Below are 23,367 nucleotides of genomic sequence, written 5' to 3'. Positions count from 1 at the left end.
GCGCCCCCGTCCTCCTTCTCAGCACACACTTCTCTTTCCTCCTGGCCAGATCTGCCGCCTGAAACACGGTACACTTTTTTTTGTCTCTGCACACACCCCATGTTTGGAATCGGGAAGGGGATCACTGGTCTGCCGCCTGGAACTGGCCGAAGATGGCCGAAGGGTGGGGGCCGGCGGGTGGGCGGGGCTACATTTGGCGTATAAGATGCACCCAGATTTTCACCCCCTTTTTGGGGGTAAAAAGGTGCGTCTTATACACCGAAAAATACGGTATACTGTAAGATTTTGTGTTTTGTAGCTTATCAAACATAGTAAGTATGGAGTTAGTATTTTTTCCTCCACTGACTCTCTGCCCCCCACCCCATCCTTAAGAAGATACTGTATATGGACACTCATCTTGCCTCTAAAAGACCAAGTTGTGGTCCATGAAAGCCGAAGCCATCAGTATCTGAGGCTTCAAAATGCCACAAGATCTCTCACAGGGAGCACCCAACTTATTCCTTTGCTTAGGATACCAACATTATCCTTAGAATTTCTGGAAGGAGAAAAGCTGATCCTCAGATACGGACCTTAAGAGGTGGATTTCATGATAGCTGAAGAAAAAGGAAGCCAGGGTCCAGGGAACTTCTCCCAAGGAGGCTAACAAGGAGAGGAAAGTTTCGGTCAACCACAGGCTGCTCAGCGCCTCACAGCAAGTGCTGAGACCTTCCTTCTCTCCTGCAAGAGAGGGGCTGAGAGCATGGGTTGCCCAGGGAGGGAGAGAACCTCTGAATTGACGAAGGACCTTTCCAGCAGCCAAACTTTCCCCTGGGTGGGAGATGTTTCCTTGCAACAGAGTAGCCAGGGTCACTAACAATGTTCACCTCTGGCTCCAAATGGCAGCCGCTGGGCTTCTGGTGCAAAACGAAATGGAGTCCTTAACCCTGGTGCTGCCTTTCTATCCAGAATAAAATACCGATTCCAGATCATGTAAGATCATGGCATTCTCGTTTAATAAAATGATGCACAAGAGACAGCAACAGATTTCCAAACCACCCAAAAAGTACAAAACAAAAATGTCTGACAAACTTTTTCCAGAACCAGCAGATATGCAATCAAACACTTTGCCTGCAAAGACTGGGTGGCACACCATGCAAATATGAATCATTGTTGTTTTAAGTTAGTTTTTGTGCCTGGGTTTCTGTTTCATCTTTTGTTCCAGAAAGGACTTCATAGTCAGTTGATTTCAGACTAAATACCATAAAATTAAATAACAAGAGTGGTCTTCTGATCCAGGAGGCATTTTTCAGCCCTAACCTCCTTCTGAGTCAGGATGAGATTCATTGCTTTTCATGTCTCTGCGATCACACTCTTTGCCCAGATGGTGGACCTGCTGTGCCCAAGAGAATTGTGTCCAAAGTGCAAGCAAGGACAGCAAGTGCCTCCCTCAGCAGCCCCCACTCCCACTCCCCATTATTTCCCCTTCTCCTTTGCACCATCCGTCTCATTGAAATCGGGCAGTGAAGTTTCAAGGAAGACATTATAGAGAGTCCTGGATCGACAGCCATTTGTTTAGTGACTGTTTGAACTTACAACAGCATTAAAAAAAGGGACTTATGACTGGTCCTTGCACTTATGACCGTCCCCTGCAATCACATGATCATGATCCAAGAGTTTGGCAACTAGCTGGCATTTACAACTGTTGCAATGTCCCAGGGTCACGCAGTCACTATTTGCCACCTTCCCAGCTGACTTCTGACCAGCAAAGCAAAGAAGCTGGCAGGGAAGGTTGCAAATCACCAGCACGATATTATGTCTCACTTTATAAGGTGACCAGAAGCATTATTTTATCTTTAATTATTTAAAGATGCCTACACTTTTAAAGGAATTTATCCACCAGTTCTCTGTCCCAGAACAAGAGGAGTGAAGGCTCAGCCTCTCTGCAAATTCTATCTGGCCTCAGTCTGGCCTCTCTTCCCACCCCAAACTTTTCTGACTTGGACATAAGAAGAAAACTAAGAAGGTCTAGCAAAACTTAGGAGGCTGAGATTGCTAAGAAGAATTTGGCCACTTACTAAATAATTTTGAGAGTGTTGGTGAAATAATCGTTGTCAAATATCAAGCTTTTTTAAAAAAAGAAAATGTCTCAAAGAAAAAGGATAAAACAGCTAAAGTCCATGAAGGGTGCATGAAAAAAGCTCATTCAAAGAAAGTTGCAAACAGATTTGTTACAATGACATCAATCACACTGCCATTCTTAGTGTACAAGCTAGCTTGGTTTAAGCTATTAGGCAGCTAACACCAGGAAACCCTGAGTTCTATATATGAGATATGATATGGTATGATATGATATATGATATAATAATAATAATAATAATAATAATAATAATAATAATAATATAATATAATATAATATAATATAATATAATATAATATAATATAATATAATAATGGAAATGTTGTACACAAGTGGCTTCAGAAGCCCCAACAGAGTTGAAAATGTGGCTGCAAACTGCATATGTAAGCTTGGTTGGATCTGGAAAATGCAATCTTTTTGGAAAAGCTAGCTGATTCCACGGAAGTTTCTTCTAGCTTGAATCAATTAACAATTTTGGTTACTGGCTTAGAATCAAAGTCTTGATTCTGCAGAAGTTCTCTCCCCTCCCCCTTCTTCCTTCTACATCACAAAGCAGCAATTAATCTGAGGAATATATACCAATTCAGAGTTGTACAGATTGTTTTTCCATTCTAATTGGTTGGCATGTTCACATCTAACACTTATAAGAAAATATTGACTGCAAGAAAGCATTTTCATATACTCCATGATTCATTCATTCATTCATTCATTCATTCATTCATTCATTGCTTTTCATTAATATGAGCTGGTTTATGAATCAAGTCAGCACTCATGACTGGGACAATAGAAATATATATTTCCAATATCCACAGTGTAGGTTTATTACTCTGATTCTTTTCCTTCATCAGAAACCATTCAATAATAAGAGCCGAGGTGGCGCAGTGGTTAGAGTGCAGTACTGCAGACTACTTCAGCTGACTGCTAGCTGCAGTTCAGCAGATCGAATCTCACCGTCACAAGGTTGACTCAGCCTTCCATCCTTCCGAGGTGGGTAAAATGAGGACCCAGATTGTTGGGGGCAATATGCTAACTCTGTAAATCGCTTAGAGAGGGCTGTAAAGCACTATGAAGCAGTATAGAAGTCTAAGTGCTATTGCTATTGCTAGAATATCAACTACTGGCAATATTCATTTTAGTAAAACAATCACTGAGCTAAATCATCCTGCAGTTTCTATAGCACTGAAGGAGAAAAAAAAGCTAGATTCTAATGAAATGCAGAGCAGGTAATGAGTGCTTCAGTTCTTCTGGAAACACTATTTAATGACACTTCGATTGTTTGGTGCACAGCATACTAACCAGTAGATAACTGAACTGCTGTTTAGTTGACTAACCTAATGTTCTGGTTTAGTGTAATAACACGGACCTGTAAATGAATGACATAGTTGGATATGCAAAGTAACCCAGACAAATGAAATCAGTTTATTTGTAGTTGGGCATGCTGCATAAATCCCTCTGCCAGTAAAACTCTCCTGATCCTAAACCCCTTTGAATGCTCATTACAAGATTGTGTTTATTTATTATGTGACTTTATCTGATCTCTTGATGGGATTACAGCCTGTGTAGAAACTAACCATGAAGTATAAAATATAATGTTTTCTCTGAGTGAAACAACCTTCTGTTTGAAAGAGGGAAACGGAGATGTGTCTGAGGATTAGTTTTGGGGACCACTCCAATGCTCAAGTGGCACCCCTCACCAACCTTGTCTCACCTAAAGTGAGCAGTGTTTGAAAAAGTTAGCATTTTGATGGGAGATCATCAGAAAATCCCAGATCTATAAGGAAGACTCAAACTCAAAACACACTGGAAGGAAACAATGGCCAGCTGCTGCTTCGTTACCACCAAGAATTACATGGAAGAAATCAATGAACTTAACTTGGAAGAGTTTTACCTACAGAAAATGGTAGCTCCTAAAGCGATCATGATTGACCTGGGCAAAAGTTAAGCAGGGTGGAGCCAAGGGAAGTCAGAGAAACATTCTTGAAGAGCCCCCTGAGTCTTACTGTGCAAACCCTGAGATGGGCATCTTCATACAGTTACCAGGGTTGAGTGGGACTTGAGGGAGAATTTAGCTTATTTTGCTTACCAGTCCTCATTCTAAAGAAAGAGAACCTGTTTTCAAAGAAGAGAATGTCTTTTTAGTTCTCAGAGGGGGAAAGCAGCTTTCCTGGGCTTGTTCAATGCCAAGGTGAGCAAGGAGGAACCCTCGCGAACATCCCCTTTACAATCCAGCACAATGCAGCCTTTTTAATGTAATGGCACGGGTGGGGCAAGTCCTGGAGAGGCAGCAGAAGAGAACTTGCAGTCCTATGGCGACATCAGGCCAGCAGGAGCAAGAGCAGCTCTGGCAAAGATGATCCATTTGACATAGTCAGAACAGGCTCTTTCGACTTTCCAGCAATTCACAATATCACTTATCAGAGCAGTAGAGATTAGCACCTTGCAATGTTGTTTTCCCAGTACCCCAGCATTGTCTCCTTGGATGGCAGGAATCTCTAAGGTCCAAAGCAAAGAAAGCTCTTTTCCAATCTTTGCCATGGATTGCAAAGACCTCACTCTCAGCTTGCTGACAACTGAGCTGTAACTTTGCTCCATGATTGTCCTTCAAGATGAAGGAAAACTGAGAATCAGTGTATTTCATAGACATTTCTGCATTTAATAAAAGTCTGGGAAATATTTCACATCAAAATGTTGAGAGGCAGGTTCCTAATGGAATTTTCTAAAGAATGCAACATGTGCTTGGTATACATTCATGGGAGTTGCTTCTGAACATTATGCCCAGAGTCTGGGCTGTTTTGCTCTCAGAGAAGGCACAACGCTTTAATTTGATAGCCTATAAAAGTTACCAGGTAGGACAACCAGGTGTGCACAAATGTGTACAGATGTCCATGCAAGGGGATCAGGGGAGAAGAGATTGTGCAGGAATGTCCACAGAAGGCTCAGAAAAGTCACAATAGCGGCTACAGCTGTGAAGCTCCATCCTCTTAGTTCAAGGGGGGCTTCCATCACACAGTCACCAACTCCGTCTCAACTCTTTTGGCCCTCCTCTCCTGGGATGGCTCTGAGAGGGTCGAAGTTTAGGAAGGAAAGTGAGCTGCGTTTTTTGTATGTAAAACTTCATCTTCAGACCAAGGTCAATTGTGAAGTGATTTTGTCAGAATCCAATTCAAGGAAATGGTTTAAAACAAACAAAGCCAAGCATTTCCTCAGGCTGAGGTTTGAAGAATGAGCATTTTCCATGTAGCAGCCAATCTGATGTTTTGAAGAGTTTAGCGCATCCTTCGGTGCCTTTAAAGCAACATCTTTTGATTCCTCTGAGCACAAATCTCCAAGCACCCTGGCTGCTGAGTGTTGCCGGCCACACCTCTTCTGTCAATGCGTCTTTCTCCCTTTCATCTATTGCTGAGATCTAGTGGTCAGATTGGATACTAGAAGCTTTATGAAAAAATAACCCAAAGACAGATCACTACTCTAGGAAGCTTCCAAATCAGAATGTTGGTTTCCTGCATGGGTGTTCTTTGCCTATGCCAGACATGTTGGTGGGGGATGATAGGGGTGGAAGTCCAATATATCCAGAAAGGGGGAAAGTTGGCCTCAAATTCTATAAGCACACAACTGCTGGGGAAGGGGAAGGTTCTACTAGGGAAGCAGCTTTAATAATGATCTCATCAAGAAGCTCTGAGAAGTTGCTGAGGAAACTCAAGGATTTTAGGAGCAGCATTTTAGCATATCTGCTGCTTGAGATGTGGACAGAATGCAAGGCTCCATTGAGAGGGTTGGGTTAGGATCAAGGAGTGCCACCTCCAAGTCCACTTTCAGCGATGGAGCTTCATGGGGGGATCTGGGCTTAGTTGTGGTTGCCCAGACCAGTTTCTCTAACTGGGATAAGGTGGAAATAGCCAGGGCAATGCCTACCAGTTTGGGAAGGCAGAAGAAAGATCCAAGTGCCGTAAGGACATTCTTCTCAGCATCTCAATTTAGCAAAAAAGGAAGCATTTTGCACAAACAGTTTCTAAGGATTTGTACAGCTAAACACTAGTGTGCAGTTGTACTTGCTCTAGTGATTACTTATATATTACTTCATTTATTATTTATTTAGCATGTCGCAAAGAGTGCATGGATAACAGTAATAAAATTATATAGAAGCAGCACATAATACTATGGTACACGTATGACAGAAATATGTAATCAATTTTGTAAGGTTTGAGGGATAAATTATATATTAGTTATAGGCTACATCTTAAAATATGTTGATTCGTAAGAATAGAATAAGTGTTCTATATATTGATACGCAGGCCATTTATGCAGTTGAGTCAGACTGAATGAGGGATCATAAGTGGTGCATCAAGACCAGGCCGACCTGCTAGCTCCCCATAGTGATCCCTGTTGCCCCACCATCCTGACGATGACAAGATGCACTTCTCAGAGTGTAAAGTAACCCACAACTGCCAGCACACTCGGGTATGCCAGGCTTACCAATTGGAAGGCTTAAACCCAGGAACCCCCCACGGATACTGGCACAGCAGCTGCATAATGCTAACTTTGACGTAAAATCCCACTGGAATGGAAACTGGACTGTCAAACATCCAGATTCAGGAAAAATATATCTGATCTGACACAAAAATTAGCAGGTTTTGATGTCACCTGCCAGACTCCCTATTTAAATGGGGCAGAGGATCCTCCCCTGAATGTCATGGTGGGGCTCCTCGTCAGACCACATAGTGAGCAGCGGCCATTGGAGAGTTTATACAGGAGGAAAAGCAGATATTCTCCAGCTAACAAACACTGGGCTTAATTGTTTCATTTATAGGGATGGACAACTTTTCAAATGAATGAATGGCCCAAACACAGCTAAGAATTTGGCATTGCATCAGACATAATAAAAATAAAATTGGCTTTTGAACTATTAAGAATTTAGAAGCCAATGGGAACATTTGAAGGATTTTTGGGGGAGAGGGGTTTCCCCATGGACTTCCCTTTGCACAGCCCCAACTGATCAAGACTATTAAGGAGTTTGCTTTGGTAGAGGTTTAGGTGTAGGTTTAGTTTACAAGGTCCCCAAGGTGCCCTAGAGGTGTCCTGTCCTGATGCAGTGGTAGAAGACATCCCAAGGGCCCCAGCCTGCTCCCTCTCTCCCTCCCCTCCACTGCGCATGCTAAAATTCCATTTCTTAATAGTCAGAAATGGGTAGGAGCTTAAAGGTGCCCAACAACATCCAGCATGCTTTCTCCTGCTCCCTTCTCTTTGGCAAAATCTATCTGCTGGAGACCTTATTCATTTCTTAATGGTGCTTCCTTGTCCCCTTCCTCCCCACCCCCACCATCTCCAGTGATCTCCTGGAGCTCCTGCATCTCCTCCCAAGAATGGCGTGGTCAGAGTCTCAGTTCTGGCAACTTTTTCCTGCTGATTGAATCACTTCATCTGCAGTTTGGCAGGAGAAAGGCACTTTTGGCCAGGCATATTCTTCATCTGGTTTCCATTAGAGCAGAACATTAATTCCTTTATGCTTTATAAGCAACGTGCATCTACTCGCTGCCAATGTGCTACGTAGCTTTCAAAGAAGCAGTGGTGGAGTTGGGGGAAAGAGGCTATCTGACCACTTGCAGTCTTGTTGCCACAAAAGGCCACTTTAGTTGCATTACCTGCCTGCCAAAATGGAGACCCCCCCACACCCATGTTCCTACCCTTTCAGCCAAGAAGGAACAGGAGAAAACATGATAAGAGGGTATAAATTGGTTCTCCTACCCTTTTTCAATTTTAATGTTGGGTCTTCATGGCTGCTACTACTACTACTATATTGTTGCCACTTGTCTGTCCTTCTGGAGCCCAACCTGTGGTAAAAAATGCTTACCACCAATATTCAACCGCAAGAACTCCTGAGAGGTTGACTGAGCAGAGAAGAAAAGCTGTGCCAGCCTGCCCAAAGTCAGAATACCTTGAGGCAGTTTATGCAAACTCTGGCCTGGTGGCATGTATAAAAAAGACACTTTTTCCTCCTTCCTTGGTCCAACATAGAAGTAGGGAGCTCTTAATCCAGCGTGAGTTTCAGTGTGACTTCACAAACATGTGCTGCCACTTGCTTTAAGAGCCTAATGCTAAGTATGTCTCTGGACATAAACCTACTTTCGGCTGATACACAAAGCAGAGCAAGGGTGACAGCAGAACAGAAGAGAACAACAGAGTTGGAAGGGACCTTGGAGGTCTTCCAGTCCAACCCTCTACTCAAGCAGGAGACCCTCTGTCACTACAGAGTCAAAACTCTTCTTAAAAACCTCAGTGATGAAGCATCCACAACTTCAGGAAGCAAGGCATTCCACTGATTAAAGGTTCTTAAAAAGAACTTTAAAAAACATTTTAAAGAGAGCTGGCTTTTGCCTTCAGCACAGAATCAACATAAAATAAAGGCTCCTTCCTATCTGTCCCGGGGGATTTGCTCTCTGGCTCAAAAGAAACTGCATGAGATCCACACGATGCCTGGAGGGATGAGCCTCCACCAACAGGTCCAGCCCAGGAAAGAGGGGCCCTTCCCAACAGAGGGCTAGTTGACAGGAAAACGCTGCTTAGGCAGACTCAGAGGTGATTTTATTTCCTTTCTAGCTATTTTTAGAGTTGCTATCTAGGTGCTTCTGTAAAAACCAGAACATTCCCGATGGAGTTTCTCTTATGCTCAAAAGGGGACTGAATGTTTCCAAGAAATCAAATGCGTACAGAGACACACTCAATATACAACATTTCCTCAAGGCCACTTGTGATGTCCTGCCAGAAGCAGATCGTGGAAAGCTGCCATTGGCTTCTGGGGTCCCCGAGGCACGACTGACAGGTGAGCTTTGTCTTCATGGGCCACCAGCTGCCCATGTCGGATGAGACCTTTGCAGCCGGTGGTCTCTTTCCAGTCGCAGCACCTTTGAAGGACAGCATCGAGACAGAATTGAAAACAACATGTCATCATCGCTTCTGTCCTGAGACGGTTGGCAACTTTTCCGGCTGGGCTCCGTTAATGGTCTGTTTATTTTTCTTGGTTATTGAGTGCGATTTCCATTCTCCCATTCTGCTAGTATTGCTCTCCCATAAGGATGAGAGACCTCATAATTTCGAATGTATCAGAAGTCCCCTATAATTATTGTTAAAAATAGTCTTCTCCAGTCTGAACGCCCATAATCTGTCAGAAAACCAGGCCTGGCCATGCTAGCTGGGGATTATGGGAGTTGAAGTTCACCATATCTAAGAGGTCAGAATAGTCCCACCTACTCTTAGTTTACAGAAATCAAAGTTTCTTTCTCTGTTGCTTTCTCCTCCGTGGTTTCTTGGGTTTTTTTTTTTTTATCTCTTTGCTCTCTTCTTTTTCTAAACATTTTCTGGCAGCTCCGAAAGCTAAACTCTGGCCCTCACTCGACATTTCAGTGAGGAACAGAACAAATAAGTTCTATCATAGGGGAAAAAACATCCTGTTTTCTTGGTCTCTTGATGCTGGATGCAAACGTAACCCCACCCTGTCTGTTTTTGGAAGATCAGATTATTTTGAGCTCACAAAGTTTCCCAGACATTTGTCAGCACTATAGAGTTATTTATTTCCAACAAAGGTTTGCAAAGGACTGGTGCCTTCACTGGGCTAGCAAGTCTTCTTTGAGTAAGGAGGTCAGACTACAATCCCTGCTCTTCAAGAGAGTGGGCAAAAACACGGAAGGGCACGGGACGCAGTTTGTGAATGCATTTTCTTTTCATTACAAGCTCCCAAGTGGGCAATCTGGAGCATCAGGCAGACACTGCTGTGGTGACACGAGGCTTGGCTGCACTGAAGATGGAAGAGAGAGAGAGGCCGCATTTTTCCAACACACCAAACCATATGCTAGCCAAGCACAACTATTCATCTATGGCCAAAAAAAATAGATCAGAGTGGAACTGAATGCAATGGCCACCTTCACACAAGCTGGCAGAATGATGGCTAGTTCCTACAAGACAAAGAATCTGAGCTAACCAGCCCGGGGGCATCCACAGGTGTTTAACTCAGATACTAGATTAGGTAAAAACGGGGCTGTAAACCCAGAGCATCCACAGAGGGTGTCAACCAAAAAAAAAAAATCAAGATTGCTTGATTGCTTTGTTGGCAATCATTCCAACAAAGGCCAGACTGGTTTTTAATGTGTATTGCAAGACCAGAGCTTTGATGACCTGGTTGCAGGCACCATCTTGACTTTCTTGACTCTCCCTGTAGATGCTCCTCTACAGTCCCATTTTTACCTGGTCTACCTGTGAGTTAGCCACCCCCTTCCCCATTGTCCAATTCAGCATCCTGCTGAAAGCGCATGGGCGCTTTCTTGCCCAGTTTTCCCTCTCTGTGACCTCCCGCTGTCTCCACTTCCATTCAATTCCATGGGGAGACTTCAGCCAGCAGTTCCTCCTGGGGACATTTCCACTTGGGAAAGTGGGGAGGGAGGCATCCACAAAGGGATGTAAAGAACAAAACCTCACCAGAAAAAGCAGCCTTCTCTGCCTCCAAGAATGCAAGCACAGTACCTTCGGCAAGAGAGAATTAAAATTTAAAAAACAAACACCAGCACCCAGAAAGTAGAAAACAGAAACCACTTTCTTAGGAGACAAAAACTTTGGAGAAAGTGCAAGGCTGTTTTCAGCCTCAAGAGAACAGTGAGTCTCTTATGCTTGTAGATTTCTGAAGAGATGGGGGACTGGAAACGGGTTTTCTCCTCCTTCTGATTCAGAACATGGCTTTGATCCTTTATCCAACTTTGAAGCAGCCAATTCTGGTCGCAACACTTTGGGCATCTCCTCATGGTCTGCACAGCTGCCCAGAGATACTTCAGCTTGAGCTGATATTGCCCTTGAGTAGGAGAACTGGAGAGGGATGCTGCTGTCAGAACTCCCTGGCCACACTCCCGTGGGAACACTAGAGGGAAAGGCAGCCTAAGAGGGGTTCCCTTCCTGCCCCAAATTCTTAGGAATCTGCATAGATCGCCATGATGTGTCTCTGTGGTGAATGCAGGGTCACATCATGTGTGGTGCCCTTTGGCCAGCATGCCCCAGGTGTAAAAACTCCAAGATTTCCCTCCAGTAAGCCAGAAATTATCTTCTCAGCTCTGCCTGCCCTTTCCAATAAAGACCCCCAGTTTTTACATAAAGCAAGCATCCCACACAGCTCGTAAAGCCATCGGCAGTCGATGGCATGGCTTCCCCATAGAAGGCCTCAAATAGAGAACGCCTCAGTTTGCCAGCATACAATTTACAGGAAGAAGCCTTACTTAAAACATGTCGCCTTCATTCTCTTAAGTTGCAGGCAGACCGTGTTTTTTAGGCATGCTCGAAGCTGCCGGCCATCGCCCAGCCTTTGTTCCTGCTTCTGGCACTTCTGATCAAAACCTATTTACAATGACTGCAAATGCTATTTGTTGAGCGGCAAAAGGAGGATGAAGAAGGATGAGGCCATAGCTCTACAGAATCACGGAGCCCAGCCTCAGTTAAGTTCTGAGAAGTTGAGAAGTGATAAATGCTCCAAATTCAACAAACAGTGAGCCTTCACATCAAACAGCTTATAAATCTGAAAATGAAAAGAGTGTCTCAAGTTTCTCTTAAAACAGCCCTTTAAATTATTGCTGTGGTGGAAAAGAATCCCAGTTATGAAATTTAAGAAGCCACTTAGCATTTTGTGTACCTTGACCCCTAGACAAACTGTTTAAATTTTCTTTTGGGACTAAGTTTCAGTTGAATTAATTGTATTGGGCTGTGATAAAATTTCTCCCAGCGTTAGAAAGTCATCCTTTTTGATGCTAAAGGAACTTTGTTTTTGTCTTTTTTCCAAAGGGGAGGAACGTTGCAGTGAAATTCTCATGGAAAGAGACAGCAGGGCAGTTTGGGCAGGAATGCCGTTTTCCTTCTACCCAGCTTGGCTTCCCAAGCTTCAACCTGATTACCAAAATCTTCTCCCCCCCCCCCGTCGCCCCCCGCCCCCGTCCCAGGCCTTTTTGGAAAGGCTGAGGAGAGATGGGGAGAGACTCTCTCTGCAACCAGAGAGTTCTGGGCAGCATGATACAAAAAAGAAGTTGAGATTCTAGAAAGAGTGCAGAGGAGAGCAACAAAGATGATTAGGGGGCTGAAGGCTAATACATATGAAGAGAGGTTGCAAGAACTGGGAGTGTCTAGTCTAACAAAGAGAAGGCCTGGGGTGACATGATAGTGGTGTTCCCAATATGTAAGGGGCTGTCACAAAGAAGAGGGGGTCAACCTAATCTCCAAAGCATCTGAAGGCAGGTCAATAAGTAACGGATGGAAATCTATCAAAGAGAGATTCAATTTAGAACTATGGAGGACATGGAAGACCAGCAAGAGAACACACACAAGCACACACACATCATCTAACAACCAGGCATGGCTCAAACACTCCACCAAGAGGGATCTGAAACGCCCAACTAACAAGGGGACAACAGGTGTCTTCTTCGTAGGGAAAGAAAACTGTTAAGAAAGGGGGAGCAGATGTCAGCCCCACTGTCTAGGCTCACACAAGATGCTCACATACTCTAAAGCTCACCAGCTTCATTTGCCCCAGACACTCAGCCCTCTTCAATTTCATCTTGGCTTCTTTGGCTCAGCTTGTGGTGGGAATCCATCTTGTTTGGTTATGTTACAATTTTATGTATTGTGAGAACTTAGAAATGGGCTACATTCCGTAACCAAGCTAAGTGTGATATACAAATGTAGCCTATGACTAAAGTGCACATTTCTGACCAGATTTTGAAATTGTCATTCCATGTAAATAGAGTCTGAACTTTAACTTTTGTATAAAGTTAAAAAACACCTTTTACGTAAAAAAAAATATTCCAGTCCTGTCTGCACTAGGTTTTATAAAAGTTCCGCCCTTTTTGATTGTCCAAACTGTCCCAGGGCAGCTACCTTTGTCCTCTTCTAGTGTACTTGGACCTCAGGGTAGGAGGGGGATGCATGTGTTACAGCCAACCACATTTACCATGACAATCCTTTTTTGGAAAGTGCTCTCAAATGAGTTGGTCACATTTTGCTGTAGGAGCCCATGCAATATTCCTCCACTTCCAACACTTAGAAAGCCCTCACTTGTCTCTGCCCAAGGAGAGACACACCTCCCACCCACCCCCACCCCCACCCCCACGGTACTCTTATGAAGATTTCAGTTGTCATTTATCTGGCAAAGTGTGTGCGCAGCGGGGTGGCCCCCCTTTCTGCCTGGTCTGTGTCTCTTGGTGGGGACACACTGGGAAAAGATTTCTTTGGAAAGCTTAGAATGGGGGGCCCTCGGAGCCTTGAGGAAGGGATTCAGGCCTCCACCAGCTGTGCTGATGAGAGAAAGATCTGCAGGATGGGGCAGTGGGGGGGGGGTGTCCATTGGTTTGAGGTCCTTGAGTTGACAATCTGGAACAGGAAATGAGGAAGTTAATTGAAAGTTGAAGGCATCTTTGAGGTTGCCATGTCTTTTTCAAGGAGTCGGATGTGGTTGACAGATGCTGGAGATGTTAAATGAGGCATGAATGGAGTATAGCCATTTTGAGATGGGGCAGGTTTCCTTGAGAGTAACCTGCCCATCTGAGCTGGATAGCTCAGCAGACTAATGCATTGTAATTTAACTCCAGCTGTCTGCAATTAGTAAGTTCGAATCTTGCCAGGCTCAAGGTTGACTCAGCCTTCCATCCTTTCTAAGGTAGGTGAAATGAGGACCCAGTTTGTGGGGGCAATAAGCTGACTTTGTAAAATATACAAAAGTATGAGGGCTATTGCTTAACGCATTGTAAGCTGCCCTGAGTCTCCGGAGAAGGGCGGCATATAAATCAAATTTAAATATATATATATATATATGAGGAAGGCCAACTCTCATCCTCTTTCTCTGCTGTCATTCTCTGCTTGCTTGCCTGCAACTTCTGAGTACTCCTCGACTTAAGACCACAATTGAATCCAAAATCTCTGTTGTTAAGTGAGACATTTGTTAAGTGAGCTTTGTCCCATTTTACGACCCTTTTGCCACAGTTGTTAAGTGAATCACTGCAGTTGATAAGTTAGTAACTCGGTTGTTAAGTGAATCTGGCTTTGCTTGTCAGAAGGTCGCAAAAGGGGATCACGTGACCTTGGGACACAGCAACGGTCATAAGTATGAGTCAGTTTTCAACCATCTGAATTTTGGTCATGTGACCATGGAGATGCTGCAAAGGTCGTAACTGAAAAACGATCATAAGTCACTTCTTTTCAGTGCCATTGTAACTTTGAATGGTCATTAAATGAACCTGATAATTTTTGCATTATTTTAAAAAGACCCACACGAATGAGAAGATGAATGCTGAAGAGCTGTTTCATGCACATGCTGAACAGTGCAGGCAGAGAACCTGTTGGGACACCATAGGTTAGCACCTTCTAGACCTGGCCTGACAAGAAGGGTGTAGCCATTGTAAAATAATCCCCCTCCCCGGGAATATTTCCTTCCACACGGTCTAAAAATCTGACAGCCTTATATTAGATGCCAAGACTGATGGGACCTCTATTATGTTCAGATAGGACAATTTCTTGGAAACAAGAAGGCAGAGTGACGTCTGGAAATGATGAGCTTTCTGGGAAGAAACTGGTGGGCCCTGGGGGTTGCAGGCCTGCTGCTGCTTGCACCCAAGGACACTCAGCAGCTGTGGCATCTTTTAAGCAGGGAGGACTGATGACTGGTTGGCCTATTGGATCTACTGGGAAAATGGCATGATTGCAGTCTTCTAGCGGGAAAAAAAAATCCCTGGCCAGATTTTGTCTTCTCTGCAGCTGGATCTCTAAGAACAGCAGGCAAAGGTTTCACAAGGCCGGATGGTGATCTGTTCTAAAGGCACGAGCATCAAACTTCTCTTCAAAACATGGCTGTGGGGTGAATTACTATCAAACAGGGAAAACTTAACTTTTGACAGATTACTTGCTTATTTCTGGTAAGACCTTCTTCCCAAAGTCCTATAACGGATCTGCTGAATTGCATAAAGTGACATACATAGCATCCAGGTCATCAGAGCCAGGAGATTGGAAAGGATTTCTTTTGACTTGAACAGGTTTGGGAAGGGATTCATCTTTCAGAAAAGAAAAATCAAGGAAAAAATCAAGGAAACAGTCAGTCCACTAAAGAGAGAAGATGGCAAGGAAGTAACAGGCAACAGAGAGAAAGCAGAGCTGCTTAACTCATTCTCTGCATCAGTCTTCACACAAAAGGAAACTATAGCCCAAACTACCAAAAACATAACTGTAAAAGACAGACTAGAAATAAAAGTTAAATTAAGCAAAAAAATAGTAAGAGAATACCTGTCTGATCGTGATGAGTACAAATCACCGGGACCTGACAGATTGCATCCCAAAGTTCTAAAGGAGCTGGTAGATGTCATCTCAGAACCATTGTACCACATCTTTCAAAAATCCTGGAGCACCTGGGAACTGCCAGAGGACTGGAAAAGAGCTGATGTGGTTCCCATCTTCAAAAAAGGGGGAAAAAAACAGACCCAGGAAACTACAGACCAATCGGCCTAACATCAATTGAGAGGGGGGCTGGGTCACCCTTTGCCGGATCAAAACAGCATTCTACTCCCGCCATTGCCGTGAGAGGGCACTGAGGTCCCACATGCTCCATTGGAACTCTATGGAAGTCTGGCATTTCACTCCTTCTGACTGTGATAACATCAAATTGGCCCCTGGCTATTGGCCATGGACTATCACCTCCCTTTGATGTTCGATGTACTCGGTGAATGACCTTCGTGCCCTGCGAGATTCCCCCCTCTCGCAGGTTTGGCCCTCTTCGTTATCGAGGGCCTATCTTGATGACGGGCATTGGAGCCCCGAGAGATGGCATGCGGCAAAGAAGAACTTGAGGGGTTTTTTAAGTGGGTTTTTTAGTGGGTTTTTAACAAAAATTTTAAGGGGTTCGGGGGGGATTAGGGTGGGTTCTGGGGGAAATCCACTGGGTTCAAGACCAGCCTTAGCGAAGGGCTGTGACATTAGGGACGTAGAACCGGAGGTCGGGGAGGGGGTTGGAGTTCGATTTGAAGAGGGCTGTTCCATCAACACAGTGAGTGGGAGGGGCAGATATGGCGGAAGCTGGGGACCATATCATGTTCGGGGAATGCGCACTCGCTATCTTAGAGCGATTGCGCACTCCGGTCCCCAATGCTTTTCTTGTTCCCCAGGTTGTCCAGATTCTCAGGGCCAGAGCCTCCGGCTGATGTTATGCAACGCCAGGTCCGTTGTTAATAAAGCCCCCCTCATCCACGATCTTATTCAGGAGGGGGAGGCGGACCTGGCGGGCATTACGGAGACCTGGTTGGGCCAGGAGGGAGGAGTCCCCCTGGTGGATATATGCCCACCAGGCTTCTGTGCATTTCATCAGCCGAGGGCTCAGGGCAGGGGCGGGGGGGTGGCGGTTATTATAAAGGAAGGTCTGGATCCAAGGGAGACCACTGTTCCACAGATAGCCGGATGTGAGTCCCTCTTTGTGAAGTGGGGTCGTGGAGTACAGATGGGCTTGTTGGTCACGTACCTGGTTCCCTGCAACGTGGCAACGGCCCTGCCCGAGCTGCTTAACGTTATAGCCGAGGTGGCGGTGGACACCCCCAGACTTGTCATCATGGGGGATTTCAACCTGCCATCTATCGGTGAAACGTCTGAAGTGGCTCGAGAGTTCATGGCTTCCATGACGGCCATGGACCTTACTCAGTTAATTCATGACCCCACTCACACAGGGGGACACACTCTGGACTTAGTTTTTGTCTCTGGTCAGTGGTTGAGTGGCCTTGATATAGGGGATATAGCCATCGAACCCTTGTCATGGACTGACCACTCGCTCCCTCGACTAGACTTTCTAACCGCTGCACCCCGCCGCAGGGAGGCGGGACCGACCAGGTGGTTCCGCCCCAGGCGCCTGATGGACCCTGATAGGTTCCAGATGGAGCTTGGGCCATTTCCTGAGATTCTGGCTCATGACTCGGCTGAGGACCTGGTGGCCGCCTGGGATAGTGCGGCTGCCGGGGCCTTGGACCGAGTCGTGCTTTTGTGGCCTCTGACCCGGCACCGAACTCACCTAGCTCCTTGGTTCACCGAGGAGCTTAGGGAGATGAAGCGCCAGAAAAGACGCCTGGAGAGTAGTTGGAGGACCAGCCGCTCCGAATCTGACCGAACACTGGTGAGGTCTCATATTAAGACCTACTTAGTGGCGATAAAAGCGGCGAAAACTAGCTATTTTGCCGCTCTTATTGCGTCATCAGATAATCGCCCGGCTGCCCTGTTTAGGGTGACCCGCTCCCTCCTCCATCTGGAGGTGCGGGATGACCCCTTGCAGGGTCGAGCTGAGGATTTTGTGCAGTATCTGTATGACAAAATTGCTCAGATTCGGGAAGGGCTGGCCTCTGACTGGGTATGTCCGGACGGGATGACTGAGGCAGGTCTTGAGAGTGTTATCTGGGGGGAGTTCGATCCTGTGGCTCCCGAGGACATGGACAGGGTCCTGGGACGGCTGAACGCGACATGTTTATTGGACCCGTGTCCCTCCTGGTTGGTACTGGCTTCCCGGGAGGTGACACGAGGCTGGCTCCAGAAAATTGTTAACGCTTCTTTGAGTGAGGGGGTCCTGCCGGCCGCTTTGAGAGAAGCGGTTGTGAGGCCCCTCCTCAAGAAGCCCTCTCTGGATCCGGCTGTTTTGGCTAACTATCGTCCAGTCTCCAACCTTCGCTTCGTTGCGAAGGTTGTTGAGAGTGTGGTGGCGCAACAGCTTCCCCGGTACCTGGATGAAGCTGTCTATCTAGACCCGCTCCAGTCCGGCTTCCGGCCTGGGCACAGCACGGAAACGGCATTGGTCGCATTGGTGGATGATCTCTGGAGGGCCCGGGATAGGGGTTGCTCCTCTATCCTGGTCCTGTTAGACCTCTCAGCGGCTTTTGATACCATCGACCATGGTATCATGTTGCACCGGCTGGCGGGGTTGGGGGTGGGAGGCACCGTTCTGCGGTGGTTCTCCTCCTACCTCTCTGACCGGTCGCAATCTGTGTTGACAGGGGGGCAGCGGTCGACCCCGAGGCACCTTGCTTGTGGGGTGCCACAAGGGTCGGTCCTCTCGCCCCTTCTGTTCAACATTTATGTAAAGCCGCTGGGTGAGATCATCCGTGGCTTCGGGGTGGAGTTCCATCAGTACGCTGATGACACCCAGCTGTACATCTCCACCCCAGGCCACCCCAATGATGCCCTTGAAGTGATGTCCCAGTGCCTGGAGGCCGTGCGGGCCTGGATGGGGAGAAACAGGCTCCGACTCAACCCCTCCAAGACCGAGTGGCTGTGGCTTCCGGCGTCCTGATATAGCCAGCTGATGCCATCGCTGGCTATTGGGGGTGAATCACTCGCCCCCACGGAGAGGGTTCGTAACTTGGGCGTCCTCCTGGATGCACGGCTGTCTTTGGAAGATCATTTGACGGCCGTGGCCAGGGGGGCTTTCTATCAGGTTCGCCTGATACGCCAGTTGCGCCCCTTTCTAGATCGGGACTCCCTACGCAGAGTCACTCAGGCACTCGTCACTTCCCGCCTGGACTACTGCAACGCTCTCTACATGGGGCTCCCCCTGGGGTGCACCCGGAGGCTCCAGCTGGTCCAGAACGTGGCCGCGCGGGGGATTATGGGGGCGACGAGGCGCTCCCATGTGACACCTCTCCTGCGTGAGCTGCACTGGCTCCCGGTGGTCTTCCGGGTGCACTTCAAGGTGTTGGTGACCACCTTTAAAGCGCTCCATGGCTTAGGGCCGGGGTACTTACGAGACCACCTTCTGCCACCAATAGCCTCCCACCGGCCAGTGCGCTCACACAGAGTGGGCCTCCTCAGGGTGCCGTCCGCCAGACAGTGTCGGCTGGCGACCCCCAGGGGAAGAGCCTTCTCTGTGGTGGCGCCCACCCTCTGGAACAACCTCCCCCCAGAGTTACGGATAATAACAGACCTCCGGATTTTTCGTCGGGCCCTGAAAACCCATTTATTTCAACTAGCTGGGCTGGCTTGAGTCAAATTTTAAACTGATTTTAAATTGGAATTGTTTTAATTACGGCCAAAAGATTTAATTATTTTAATCAGTTTTTAGATTTTGTATATTTTGTATGTATGTCTTGTTTTATTTTGGCTGTCACCGCCCTGAGTCCTATATTGGAGAAGGGCGGTATAGAAATTTAAACAAATAAATAAATAAATAAATAAATTCCTGGGAAGATACTGGAAAAGATAATAAAAAAAAAACCTAGATCTGCCAACATCTAGAAACGAGTAAAGTAATAACTAGAAGTCAGCACGAGTTTGTTAAAAACAGATCATGCCAATCCAGTCTTATTTCGTTCTTCAACATAGTGACTAAATTAGACGACCAGAGAAATACTGTGGACATAATATATTTACACTTCAGCAAGGCATTCAACAAAGTAGACCACAACCTCCTTCTTCGTAAGCTAGAAAAAAGTGGGATAGACAGCATCACCATCAAACGGATTCGTAACTGGCTGACAAACTGCACTCAAAGAGTAGTCCTTAATGAGTCTACCTCTACATGGACCGAAGTAAGCAGTGGGGTACCACAAGGTTCCGTCTTAGGGCCAGTACTCTTCAATATCTTCATAAATAACTTAGATGAGAGTATGGAAGGGGAATTTACAAAATTTGCAGATGATACTAAGCTGGCAGGAATAGCTAACACCCTAGCAGATAGGCTCAAGATCCAGACTTGAACACTGGGCCCTATCTAACAAAATGAAATTCAACAAAGAGAAAAGTAAAGACTTACACTTAGGCAAGAAAAACCAAAAGCACACATACAGACTGGGTGAAACTAGGCTTAATAGCAGTAACTGTGAGAGGGATCTTGAAGTCTTAGTGGACAACCAGCTAAATAGGAGCCAGCTGTGTGCAGCGGCAGCCAAAAAAGCCAATGCAGTCCTAAGCTATATTAACAGAGGGATACAATCCAGATCAAGTGAGATACTAATACCACTCTATAAAGCCCTAGTAAGACCACACCTAGAATACTGTGTCCAGTTTTGGACACCACGCTATAAAAAAGAGGTTGAGACTCTAGAAAAAGTGCAGAGAAGAGCAACCAGGATGATGAGGGGACTGGAGACTAAAACATATGAAGAACGGTTACAGGAACTGGACATGGCTGGTCTAGTGAAGAGAAGGACCAGGGGAGACATGATAGCTGTCTTCCAATATTTGAGGGACTGCCACAGAGAGGAAGGGGTCAAGCTGTTTTCCAAAGCACCTGAAGGCCGGACAAGGAATAATGGATGGAAACTGATCAAGGAGAGATTCAACCTGGAAATAAGGAGAAATTTTCTGATAGTGAGAGCAATTAACCAATGGAAACAGCTTGCCTTCAGAAGTTGTGGGAGCTTCATCACTGGAGGCTTTCAAGAAGAGACTGGACTGCCATTTGTCAGAAATGGTGTAGGGTCTCCTGCTTGGGCAGGGGGTTGGACTAGATGACCTACAAGGTCCCTTCCAACTCTGTTGATCTAATCTAATCTAATCTAATCTAATCTAATCTAATCTAATCTAATCTAATCTAATCTAATCTAATCTAATCTAATCTTACTCATAATATTTACTCCCCCACCCCACCCCACCCCAGAGCATCTGCCTGTACCTACATATGAGTTGCAGGAGAAAGAGGCAGAGCAGAATGGCCTCGGGGGCCATGTCACATCTCAGGGTTTTCTCAGACCAGGGGCTGTGCTGGACCACATTTCCCAGAAATGCCCACCCAGCGCGGTCAGATCATAGCCCCCATTAGACATGTGTGATTGCTTCTCTATTCTTGAACAGCTTCCAGGTCCTTCCCTGGCATTGCTCTTTGGCCTGATAGCTTCCTGCATATCTTTTTATTCACCACAGTTGGCAGTTTATTGACAATATGTCAGATGTGTGCTGTCTGGGGAATTCTGGGAGTTGAAGTCCACACATCTTCAAGTGGCCCAGGTTGAGAAACAGTGCTCTTAATTCATTTCTCCAACCAGTGCTGCCTTATGCAACTGGGGAAGAGCGCACTAATGCTTGCATGCCGCAAATACTCCTGCACATATCTTGTGTGTGCAGATGGAGCCTCTCCAGAGACCAGCCTGTTGTGCGTTCACTGTCCAGCTAGCACGGAAAGTGAAATCAGGAGAAGGGGGTGGAAAAACAGGGGCACCAAAGAGCTTTTAGAGGCTCCTCGGCAGGAGTTGTCCAAGAACAAGCACACCAGTGATAAACAGAAGAGAAGAAAAACTCGCTGGAAAAAATGAAACGTGGAGGCAGGAATGCAGGACGGCCCTCCAGGCGGGACAGAGTTTGCGGCTCCAGACAGAGGGGAGACCCGGCTGCTGCCTCTCGGAAGGAGAACGAGGTTGCCAACTTCCCATCCCACCTTGACCAGGTCCTTACCTTGCTCCACACCTACGGGAGAAGCCAGGCTCTCACGCCCTCCTTGCGGTGCCCTTGTGGCAGGCTAGCTGTCTGCAGGGAAGTCATCCTGGGGGCTGGCCGTCGGGACTTCTGCTGCCAGCATGTTACTACCCTCAGCCTCCTGGCCCTCTACCCAGAGGGAAAGAGGAGCCCAGCCCCGGGGGGACGCATCTCCCGTTCCAGCTGTCCGGATGACCCCGTAAATCCCCGGACAGGAATGCAGGCAGAGTGTCAGCTGGACTTCAGGCCCCAAGCTGGAGAACCGAGGGACTGGAGGAACTTCTCCTCGCCTGCCGACTTTCCCCCCCTGTTAGCCAGGAGAGGAAGGAGCGGTGGGTGTATCAGCTGAGTAGCTCCTCCCCATGCTGCCTAAATAAGGACTTTTACTCTTAGCAAGCAAGCTGTCCCGGACTTTATTCTGGAAGCCCCACCGATGGCTCAGTTTTCCCCTACAAAATGAGTGTGCAAAGCCTGGACGTGGGGGGGGGCTGCAGCAAGAAGTTTGCATGGAGGAGGCACCAGGGCAGGGAAGGAGGAGGGAGAGGGGGAAGGGAAGGGAAAGAGGGGAGAGGAGAGCCGGGAAATTGCTTGGAGCTGTGCCAAGGTAGTTTGGGAAACCTCAAGAGGGGCTGGAGAAGGACAGGAGTCTTTCTATGTGTGAAAGGGGCCACATAGGCCAGGGGTCTTACAACTGCAAGAGAGGCTGGAATGACTGGGAAGGCCCCAGAAATAGGAAATGAACCAAACTGGAGCTGGAAATAGGTTTTTAATAACACAAATTCTGTTACTGAACCACGGTTCTTTTGTTACTGTGCATTTGATGTAGCTTTTGTAAAACAAAAATCCTTACTTGATTATGGTACTTTGACTAAGATGCAGAGATTGAAGACACAGCCCAATTTTATCAGCATAAAATTTATTTGTATTTGTAACAATGTGCTACTTCTCCCTAAAATTCAACCCGGCTCTCCTGCTCTGTTTTTTCTCCACTTTAATCCTGGGTGTGGCGCCTTCTTGGAACTGCTGAAAGGACTGTGTTGTAGACTGGAGATAGATGATGTCGTATCCCCCCCCCCCCCGTCTGTTGAGAGAGGGCTACTTAATTTTGACATAGATGGCCTCTTGGACCCCTCTTTCAAACCAGCCATCCTCTCTGTCCAAAATGTGGACTTTGCTGTTTTCCAAAGAGTGGCCCTGTATTCCACCTGCTTCGTGCTATCTGGGGTTGGCTGTGCTTGTAGGCCCAGAAGGAATGTTCTCTAGTCCATCTATCGTTTCTTGGCTTCCTCTCCAACTTACAGTCAGGTCCAGAAATATTGGGACATCGACACAATTCTAACATCTTTGGCTCTATACACCAACACAATGGAGTTGGAATGAAACAAACACAATGTGCGTTAACTGCAGACTGTCAGCTTTAATTTGAGGGTATGTACATCCAACTCAGGTGAACGGTGTAGGACTTACAGCAGTTTGCATATGTGCCTCCCACTTGTTAAGGGACCAAAAGTAATGGGACAATTGGCTTCTCAGCTGTTCCATGGCCAGGTGTGTGATATTCCCTCATTACCCCAATTACAATGTGCAGATAAAAGGCCCAGAGTTCATTTCAAGTGTGCTATTTGCATTTGGAATCTGTTGCTGTCAACTCTCAAGATGAGATCCAAAGAGCTGTCACTATCAGTGAAGCAAGCCATCATTAGGCTGAAGAAACAAAACAAACCCATCAGAGAGATAGCAAGAACATTAGGCATGGCCAAAACAACTGTTTGAAACATTCTCAAAAAGAAGGAATGCACCGGTGAGCTCAGCAA

General features: G+C 46.4%; 1 protein-coding gene across 3 annotated transcripts in view; it reads right to left on the bottom strand.

Annotated features, from left to right (window-relative positions):
* Window positions 1–22,097, bottom strand: part of LOC117676039 (rho GTPase-activating protein 20-like) — a 72,334-nt gene extending 50,237 nt beyond the window's left edge. The window contains exon 1 of one of the 3 annotated variants that reach the window (XM_034435172.3): window positions 21,533–22,097. The gene's annotated coding sequence lies outside the window, so the exon portion shown is untranslated. The remainder of the gene's footprint in view (window positions 1–21,532) is intronic. The other 2 variants (XM_087877427.1, XM_087877428.1) reach the window with 2 other exon arrangements.
* Between the last annotated feature and the right edge of the window lie 1,270 nt (window positions 22,098–23,367).

This window comes from Pantherophis guttatus, chromosome 12, assembly GCF_059756535.1.
Source record: "Pantherophis guttatus breed Tessera chromosome 12, ASM5975653v1, whole genome shotgun sequence".
Taxonomy (NCBI): Eukaryota; Metazoa; Chordata; class Lepidosauria; order Squamata; family Colubridae; genus Pantherophis; species Pantherophis guttatus.
Note: the sequence above shows the minus strand (reverse complement) of the source record. Positions and strands in the feature narration are given on the sequence as shown.